We start from the raw sequence: 9,691 nt of genomic DNA on the forward strand, positions 1-9,691 counted from the left end.
CCATGTTGGAGACTCGAACCCGGGTCCCAGAGGTGTCAGGCCACAGTGCCGCCCCTTTTATATAACTTATAATGTGAATATTTTTAATATAATGTATAATATAACAAAGTTCCCAGGCTCTGAATACTACAGTGCAGCAAATCATGATTTATCCCTGCAGCTACATGCTGTCTTTCAGGCTCAGGCTGGATTCATTAGTTGAAGCATCAAGCTTTGTAACAGATCTGTCCCTGTTTGCTGCCTGCCAGCTGTCGGTGATTAGGATAGACTCTCCTATGCAGTATGAGATTATTCCACACTCTGACTCTAGTAGAAACTCTAACAAAAAGTCAGAACTGTATGGCACCAGCCAGATTAATGTGATTTCTCCCATAAATGGCAACACCCAGAGTACCCCATAAACAAGCGAGGAAGTTACGTGGGAAAACATCGTAATGCACATTGTCAGGTTTGAATAGCACGATGTGGTAAAGCAACATTCTCCTTTTTAGGTCAGGTAATAAATATTTTAGCTGCAAAATGTCACCCTTATCATGTGAATTAGAAATATGTCACATTCACTATAATCCTTCCTGTTTTATGGCTGGCATTTTGATTCTCCTCTACCCTGTCCTGCTAGTCAGATAATTGCATGGGACCATAGCACTTGAACTGTTCTTTTTCTCCATCGGTCTGTCTCGTCTTCCTCAGTAGGCTGCATAGTTACACCACGATCGCAAAGCTAGCGATGGTAGCTATGGTGTAAGACAGGCCCTGTTGTCTTCCAGCTCAAAATATAATATGAGGAAGTGGCTGTTTTCAACCCTTGAACAAAGTACCACAGCCGATGGAGAGACGGCACTTTTCTGCTATATTTGGTGCATGATATTATCCATGTAGCCGCTTATCAAAGAGAGAATGGAGGTTAACCTCTATCCCGAACAAATGCTATGTTCCACCCTAACGGCAGTGAGATCCTCTCCCAGAACTTTTTGTTTATCAATGTACTAATTAATGATTCAGCCTCTGGGTTATTGACACTTCCATCCATTCATCCATTTTCTGTCTACTTTTTCTAATCACTACTTCTACTTTTTGTAATCAAAGTCACAGGGCGGGAGGGGGAGGGCTATAGGTCCAAGCAGGGAACAGCTCGGGATGGGGTGCCAACCCCATGCCATGGAGCAGTCACACACACGATTTGGTAGCTCCAGTGAAGCTCAGCATACTCTTGGACCATGGGGGGAAACCAGAGTACAGGGAGGAAACAGAGAGGATATGTAAACTTCACACACAGAACTGTAGTCGAGGACCTGTAAGGTAACACATTTACTAACAGTGCTAGCCACTGGACCACTGCACCACCCTTATTAATGTGTATGAATAATAATTAAAAAAAACAAGCTGAACAAATTCTTGACCCTTGGACTAAAACACGTGTCAAGCAAGTCAGAATACTTTGTTTTGCTGAAAATCTGTGCCTCTCCAAGATGGCTGGAAGTACAGTATGAGTTTCTCAGATCTGTTCATTTAAATTCAGTTATTACATTATCTGTCAGTCCATTGTAACTATTATTTCGACTTTTATTAGCTGCCCTTTCAGTCTCCTACAGTTCTGAAAAAACCCTGCATAACTAGTAATATTGAGGAATGAAATGTAAAATCAATAGAATCAGTATTTTGCCCCAGGTCTTGTAGACACATCTTACCAAAAGTTTTTACTAATAATACCACTGCAATTCCTCGACTCTGCACTCCCAAAATTCAGACACAAAAATACTATGTATACTTTGGAGACTTCAAACTGACTCCCTTATAAATTAAGGGCTATGTCTTCCTGATTATTCAGTGATGAAACCATTGAAGCTGGTGCTTAGATGAAACAGGGACAGACTGGTTGCTAACAACCGCTATAAGCTCAGTGAGGGAACCCATCACGACATTTCCCATCTGTCTTCATTTCCCAAACCAGCTTCTTTTGCCAATTTAACGGCCTTGATCAAAGACAGATCCTTTAAATCACCCACCTTTCCAGCCTGGATCTTCCAGGCCAATGAAACTACATGAACAGCAGAAAATGAACCTATTTATGATGTCTTGAGTAAGCTATGACTTTTTGAGTTATGATTATAATTCTGTCAGTCATTTTGTGAGCCAAATGCTGATATTTTCGGGTATTTGTACAGTACAGGTATTCTGACAGAATAGCATTACACAAAGTTGTAGCGTTCATCTGCATATAGATGGGCAATGTCACTGTCCTGGCCTTGCTGTAAGCAATTCATAGCTTTATACAGCCTGATACTGCTGATAAGGCAGGAATTAACTAGTCAGTAGAAGTAAGGAAAGTGTAACTGAATCCAGCAAACTGTCGCAACCACTAGTATGTAAATCCAAGCATCACAATTACTTCACTAAAAGGGGATTATTTGCTCCTGCTCTGAGAAGAGCAGGAGAAGCTGGCTGCCCTCATTTTTGGTTTGTTTCCATGTTGGTGTGACCATCATGACACTTATCATCTCAGGGGAGAAGAATATTAAAAATTATTTCCACATGCATCACTTAATTATCCTCGCTTAAAGTCATCCATCCAGTAATATAAAGCAAAAAACAAAACACTGGTGGATGTTACTACAGTAACAAAAAGAGAACAAAATATTAACTAATAGGTAACGGTGCCTGACGAACTAGAGGCAATGACTTCATTAATTGAACAACTGGCTTTTCAATCATAAAGCAAGGATGATATGTATACGGTTTTCTGTGTGATTTTTATATTCATTACCTAGGCAGATTTATCATGTACAATGATCTATACATCACAAACACAAGCATAAGCATAACCAAAAGGGCTTTATTAAAGGACCATGAGGGGCCAAATCGGGGTAGGGAGGATCGGGCACAGGGCACACTGGGGGGGGCGCATGCTGGCAGAAACATCAATGACTGGACTGGGGAGCTCGAGACAGGGAGGGACTTCATACATCACTGACGAGGGAGCAGATGAGAGGCACCTGGAGTGATCCACACGAGGACTGTAACGAGAGGTAAAATTAAACAAGCAACTGGGAGAGAATGAGGGGGAAGGGATGCGGGGCATGACAACGGGGGTATAGAGAATGAGCAGGAATGAAGCCGGCACAATATACTGTAGACGGCAAACCGGAAAATCAAATGGGACTCTTTCACAAGAAAATGTAATAAAAACAAATAGAGGAGACCCTGAAATGTGTAGACAGTAAGGTTTCAATCGAGTCAGTACAGGGAAGAGATGTTATGTTACCATTTTCCCAAACGTCAGTTAAATATAGACTTTACAAGTGATGCTTCAAATATGACAGATTGGAGGCCAAATCAGCAAAGTACACTGGGTCTTTTTTAACTGCGCATGCAGCGCAGGGTCATGGGGGGCCTGGTCTCGATTTCCAGGGCAAAGTAGAGATGACCGGTCACTTGACTGCGGGCGTATAGACACAGAGCAAACCAGAGGCAGGCCACCAGATTCCCCCAAGGCAACAGGCTTTCATACGCCCTGGCGTGAGACCCACCACTCTTTAAGAAGAGTTAACTACATTTGGTTAAGCCAGGAGCCAGACAGAGTGCTTGCAGTTTATTTTGCTGAGAAATACGCTTTGGTTCCATTATGCACTTAGCACAGCATTATTCTCAGCAGTCGCGGAGGCTGACCGCCCACCCACGCTCTTTCATTCCTCCTCCGCCGCAAAACAGCCGCTCTCCAGTTCTCTCGCAGCGATACATTTTGAAAGTGTTCTGTTCTTACAGGTACAGCATACCACTCTTTATGGCTATTAGTCCTAAGTGGAACTGAGCTTCTCAGCAGTAAGCGGAGACTTACACTGACTCATTCCTTGGTTTAGTATCTACAGTAACTTCTCTGCCTCCTGAAATTTCTACACCGTAAAACGAACGTGCCGTCTTATCCAAGTTAAACTACCAGAACAAAAATGTCCGCAAAAAGCTGTGACCATAGCAGCTGACTGTGACATTTTCATTGCAGCCACCACAGGTATTCACAAATTTTCTTTTTGAGCATCTTTTTCAGTTACTTGAAGAGAAAATATTAGTGAAAGGTTGTGTTTCAGTTTGACTTTAAATCTGACATGTATCAGTTTTTAGATTGAAGTGCATCTATCTTGATATTGGTTTTTGTCCTCAAAGACCAATTCTGTCACCTATGATTGACTTTCAATTTAGAATTTTTAAATCATAGAAAGATAAGAGGTACCTTTAGAAAAAAGGATTATGCTTGTACTTCTGAATGATGCAGATGGATCACCACTGTCCTTGAGGACCAAGGAATAATTTATTTAACCGGCTTAACACCTCTATGACCTCTCACATGCACTTTTGGGGTTTCAGAGGTAAACCCAGACAGGCCATTTGAATTATCAGACCGGTTATTATATATTTTCTATTACACAAGTACTGTCAAGTACACATATTGAAAAACACCCAATGTTTGAATTGCTAGGTGATTAACTATTTTATGTTTCATAAAAATTTCCCATTTTATTGTCAAAAACAATTGTGACATTCATTTGTTAATTCCAAATTCCATTATTATGAATACATTTTGTTGACTGATTTGTCATTATCTGGTTAGTGTGTGTGCGTGCATGCCTCACTGTGCACCTTGACTTACATTATGTTCTTCCAGATAGGGTTGCAAGCGATACACAAAACTGCTTATTTGTCCGACAAAATACCTAAAGTGACACAAAAAAACAGTAAGAGGAGAGCAGACTTAATAAATAAATGTTAAAACATACGTTTGCCTTACTAATTAAATAATTTTCGTAAACCTATAATGTGAATCAGGATGCCGTCAGGGTTTGATGGAATTTACTATTTAGAAAAAAACAGGCGAGGTGGAACTTATCTGCATAAATGAGCCCGGTCACCTGACTTACCCTCCCGGTCCCCCTACTCTCTGCACGCAGGCTGTTTAGCCTGGGGTCATACACACCAGTATTTATCAGATATCCTTTCTGCTCCATGTAAATTACAGTTATAGTCCTAGAAGCTATTGGATGTTTTAAAATAAGCTGTATAATCATTAACTTCAGCTTAGTTATTGTTTAACAGACTATTTCATCTGTACTATCTAGGATTCTGGGCAGGCAGATGAGTGTCAAACAGAGATTTTTTTTTCCAAAGATCAAACACACACATGCCAGAGCTGAAGCCACTTAAATGATCCTGTTTAAACCAAGAGGAGATCCATCCAATTAGGGTCAGATGGGTTAGATTACCTGAGGCATTTGTAGGTACAGGGCTGGTGATCAGTCTCCATGGTAACACTTCGCCTGACCTCACAATACTCACAAGCTGGCACTGATGAATTTGGTAAACTTCCTGATGTTCTGGTTGGGTCAAATGGGGGCGGCAGCTCTGTTGTTGCCAGTGCTACAATGCTGTCTGCTAGCAGGATAACAGATTATTTTAATGGCCAGAAGTGAGGCTTAGTGATCTCACCTCTGGGCCTCATAATAATAATACTGTTCAGTCTTGCTGGAAAGGCTTAGATTGCCCTCTGTAAACCCCTTTCTAAGGAACTGATACCTAGAAAGTATGTCTTGCTATGGATTAAGACTTTGACCACGTTAATGATTACTTGGGCAATTACAACAGTAACCAGAATAATTTATAATGGGATGTTAATGGCACAGAGAACCAGAAACAAAATCCAATGGTAATTATTTAACCTAAATTTGTTGACATACGCTGATATTGAGCAGTATGAATAGAAAGTATTTGGCTAGAAGCATTTGCAAAAAGTGAAAATTTTCAAAAATAACATGTAAGTCATAATTAAATTTCAGCTGTGGTTTAGAGAAGACAGTGGTCTAGTAATACAAAAATGTCTCAAGGGGATAATTCAATGTCAGGCGAATTGTGAGAACCTCTTTATGGATACTGTGAAGACAGACCGCAGTTCGGCAGGCTTGAAGATGCAGGTACAGGTGCTGTCCACTTGAGGGCGTGGGGTCTCTCTCCACTGTTTGCCAGATCCTCAGACAGCTAGCAGCTGCAGGGTTGATGTGGAGACCCCCATTCCTGCTGTGTAAATGGTAGCTGCCCACAGACATTGTGTGTCACATTGCTAACAAAAGCCGAGTCCATTAAAAACACAGAGGATGCCCAGCACTTCACTGTACGTCCCCTTCAGTGCGGGATCTTTGTGTTTCTCGATGCTGGAAAAACTAATCATGTGCTGTGAGTTTCATACAATAGGATATAAGATTTTACCCCTGCGGATATGCTTCATTTAATACCAAGAAAATATTTGTTTCAGAGTGTTAAATGCCAAACATGGGGGTGTCAGTTAGTGGTATTTAATGTTTTTTTTTGCCCTGAAATTCTTGATGGTTAAATATCCAGTCATCTTTTTTTTGTTTGCTCTCTGCTGCTTCACTTTTGTCCTTCTGCAGGATTGGAGGATTCTCCGAATTCCAAGGCTCTGATTAGGGTATATTGTGAACTCAGTCAAAAGCATTTTTGAATAGGCGCCTTCAGTGTGGCTTCCACAGCAGAAATGTGTACAAAAATGTCCACTCTGCTTATCATGCTGTGTAACTGTAATGAGGAGCATGATGATGTCGGCACAGAGCAGTGACTGACGCGGGGAACATTGAGTAAGAAGATGGTGTGTGTGCTTATCTCTCACCCAGGGTGGGCTGGCATATTGTAAGTCTGTAATAGGTTTTTCCTACCTGAAATAATGTGGTGTTAAGACAAGCTGCAGGTTTGGAGACAACAGTTTGTACAGGTGGTGACCAGGGGAGTGTTACAAAGAGTACGTAATCGTTCTCTATCTGCCCATTTATATGTATCAAACCAATTCGACTCCCGCCATTTAAGTACCTTTAGTTGTCAATATTGATTCATTACTGTGACAGATCTCTGCAGACAATATGAGGCAGTGGATCTGTAGATAAAGGGGAGACTGACTGGGTCATATCAGGCCAACCTGACAGGGAGGCAGCGATGCACACCACCTCCTTTCAAAGCTACGCCACAGAATGCCAAAGCAGCCCACTGACTGGGGCTATTCAAGATCCGACTTGTAAGAGGTAAGGAAGAGCTACAAGGAGAACGTTAAAAACGGAGCTTACGCTGCGACTCGCAAGATCGGGCTACGACAACAGCAAGCTTGGAGTTCCCTTGATATTTGACTTTCCTTAAATTGCTGTTTGTAGGAAAAAAAATACCCCCAGAGTAAACGGAAAAATATATAGAATTGGTTAGATAGATGTGGCTTTGGTGGAGCCTTACATAGAGATTCTTTAAAATCAGGAAGCGTTATTCTCCAACTGGGGTAGACAAAAAAAAAAAAACCAAGTGGAAGCTCATCAGACACCAGCACAATGCGTGTGACCACAATTTATTTAACCACCAGGTTGCTCTGTCTTGAGAGGTGGACCACTTTCCCTGAAATGTCACATGGTGCGCTCTCTCTCGCTCTGATAGGTAGGACCCTGGGGGACTCTCATGTCAGTGTTTGCCATGGATACTCCCATTCGGCTATGCAAAACAGGTGACTGGGATGCCATGTACCACACAAAAGCAGAGGGGCGCGCCTCCCTCATTTCAAGCGAGCTGGATCTGTCATTAGTATTCTGGTAGGGGGCTCGAGACATCTGAGCAGAACAGCCGCAGCAGATAAAAAAGAAGCCATTAATCCCACGAAGATTACCAGCACTGATACTTTATCCCAGAGTAATACAGCAATACAACCAGCCTCATTCCATTTACAATACCTTCAGATGAAAAGAAATGTCTCACCTTCAACAGTGCGCGACTGGACTGGCTGCCTTTCTGATAAATTGAAATTTTGTTTGCATGTATTTCAATACATAGAGGCTTCTTATCTTGGTGTATCCAGGCAGTGGGAATGACAAATATTTACCGTGCACTAAATTTGACAGCAGGTCCCACCTACAGCCAGTTTTCCATGATCATTGTGTTGTACTCTATTGTCTTAAGTGATGAGTAGACTTTCATTCTGAACACAATACTGGACTTGCTATCCTTGTAATCCACACACACAAGCCTCTTTTGAGTGTTCATAAAATCTCAGAATGAGTGTGTGTGTGTGTGTCTGTGAGAGAGAGAGAGAGAGAGGGAGAGAGAGAGAGAGAGAGAGAGAGAGAGAGAGAGAGAGAGAGAGAGAGAGAGAGAGAGAATGAGTGGAGCTTACGTATCCTGGACAAAATGGAATCCTTCAGGCTTGGCAGATAGTGTTACCATGAGAACCGCAGACCTATCCATTGTGCAGACTTGCTCCACCAACCATCTGTTACGAGCATTTTACAGCTTACAGTAGCCCTGGAATGTCTGTATGTTTAATCCCAAAACGTACTAGAGATGCTGGCTTTATCTTTCAAAGATTCGGCCAGCTAAAACAGAACAGCAGATCTAAGAAGACGGGACACAGGAATTCAGAGTGCAATTAACCTAGACCTCTTTTGCTATTGTCCAAAGAGCGTTACACAGTTATTCTTAGTCAGACTGGTTGGCAGTCATACGTATTTCTGCAGTTACATAAGATCAATATGATAAATTTAGTCATAGTATTTCTTTAATAAGATCCATTTTCACCTGCTGTTTAGATTACTATGGATTTGTAACATCTCTGAAAGGGAAGCTACATCAATAGATTGTTAGAAGGATTATGACTTGCTAAATAAGGAAGAATTCCAAATCAAAACAGTCTAAGCAAAATGAACTCATCACAACAGATTTGTTTTTATGTATAGAAAAACCTATGGAATCCACAAAACCATCAATAAAACATGAAGACGTATATATTCCTCTCACTGCACAGTAGGCATTGTTATACTGTAATAACTCTTTGTATGACTATGTAATGATGATGAAATAATGGATTTCAAATTTGATTTGAAATTGCTGGAACCAGATCCTTCTTCCATGGACATTCCATTACACCAGCTGACCTTTCACTGATTAGGTGGCAACAGTATTGCTAAGAGGCAGAGTACGTACCTGTAAACATAAAGATCTGGGCTCTGGGGAAGTACAGAGGAAGTGCAAGGCGATAGGGGATAGCATCCCTTTCTGTTTCAAATAACACAAAGCTATATCCAACACTGATTCCAGTTATGTTTTAGACGCCTTTTAGAACCCTAATGCTATTAATAATATGACTGTGGGCTTGAGGTATTCCATGTGAAAAATCATAAAGTAATATTTGTACACTGACTAAGTCTAGCAAACCACAAAGGAAGACCACTGAACACCATAAAGTGAGTCAGTAGCTTTGCAAGTCATTACAGAGTCTTGCCACATTCCCCAGGGAGGTGGATATTGTGAAATCCAAGGTACATCGCAGACCAGAAAAACGCATGCTCACATATGAATTCATCACGAAAAACAAGCAGCCTCTAAGTCAATAATCTTTGTTGTGTTTGGTTTCTGTAATTTGGTTACAATACACCAGTGGTGTAAAAGTCAGGTTCAGAAAGTACAAATCCAGACCAAGATTTTGTTTCTACCAACCGAGTACTCTGTGAATATAAGTCTTTATGCTGAGTCGGCTGGTTGCAACAAAATCCTGGTCTGGATTTTGAAATCCTGTTTTTTCTGAACATGAACTGAACATGCTCTATCACTGTGTCTGGACCTGTTTCTTGCGGTCTGGAATTCTGAATACATGGCGAAAATAATTTAG

General features: G+C 41.3%; 1 long non-coding RNA gene across 1 annotated transcript; it reads right to left on the reverse strand.

Annotated features, from left to right (window-relative positions):
* Positions 1–2,820: 2,820 nt before the first annotated feature.
* LOC125746774 (uncharacterized) lies at positions 2,821–5,154 on the reverse strand. The gene is made up of 2 exons (XR_007399048.1): positions 4,911–5,154; positions 2,821–4,706 (listed from the first exon to the last, which is right to left on the reverse strand). It is a non-coding gene; the product is annotated as an uncharacterized LOC125746774 (long non-coding RNA).
* Positions 5,155–9,691: the final 4,537 nt, after the last annotated feature.

This window comes from Brienomyrus brachyistius, chromosome 7, assembly GCF_023856365.1.
Source record: "Brienomyrus brachyistius isolate T26 chromosome 7, BBRACH_0.4, whole genome shotgun sequence".
Lineage (NCBI taxonomy): Eukaryota > Metazoa > Chordata > Actinopteri > Osteoglossiformes > Mormyridae > Brienomyrus > Brienomyrus brachyistius.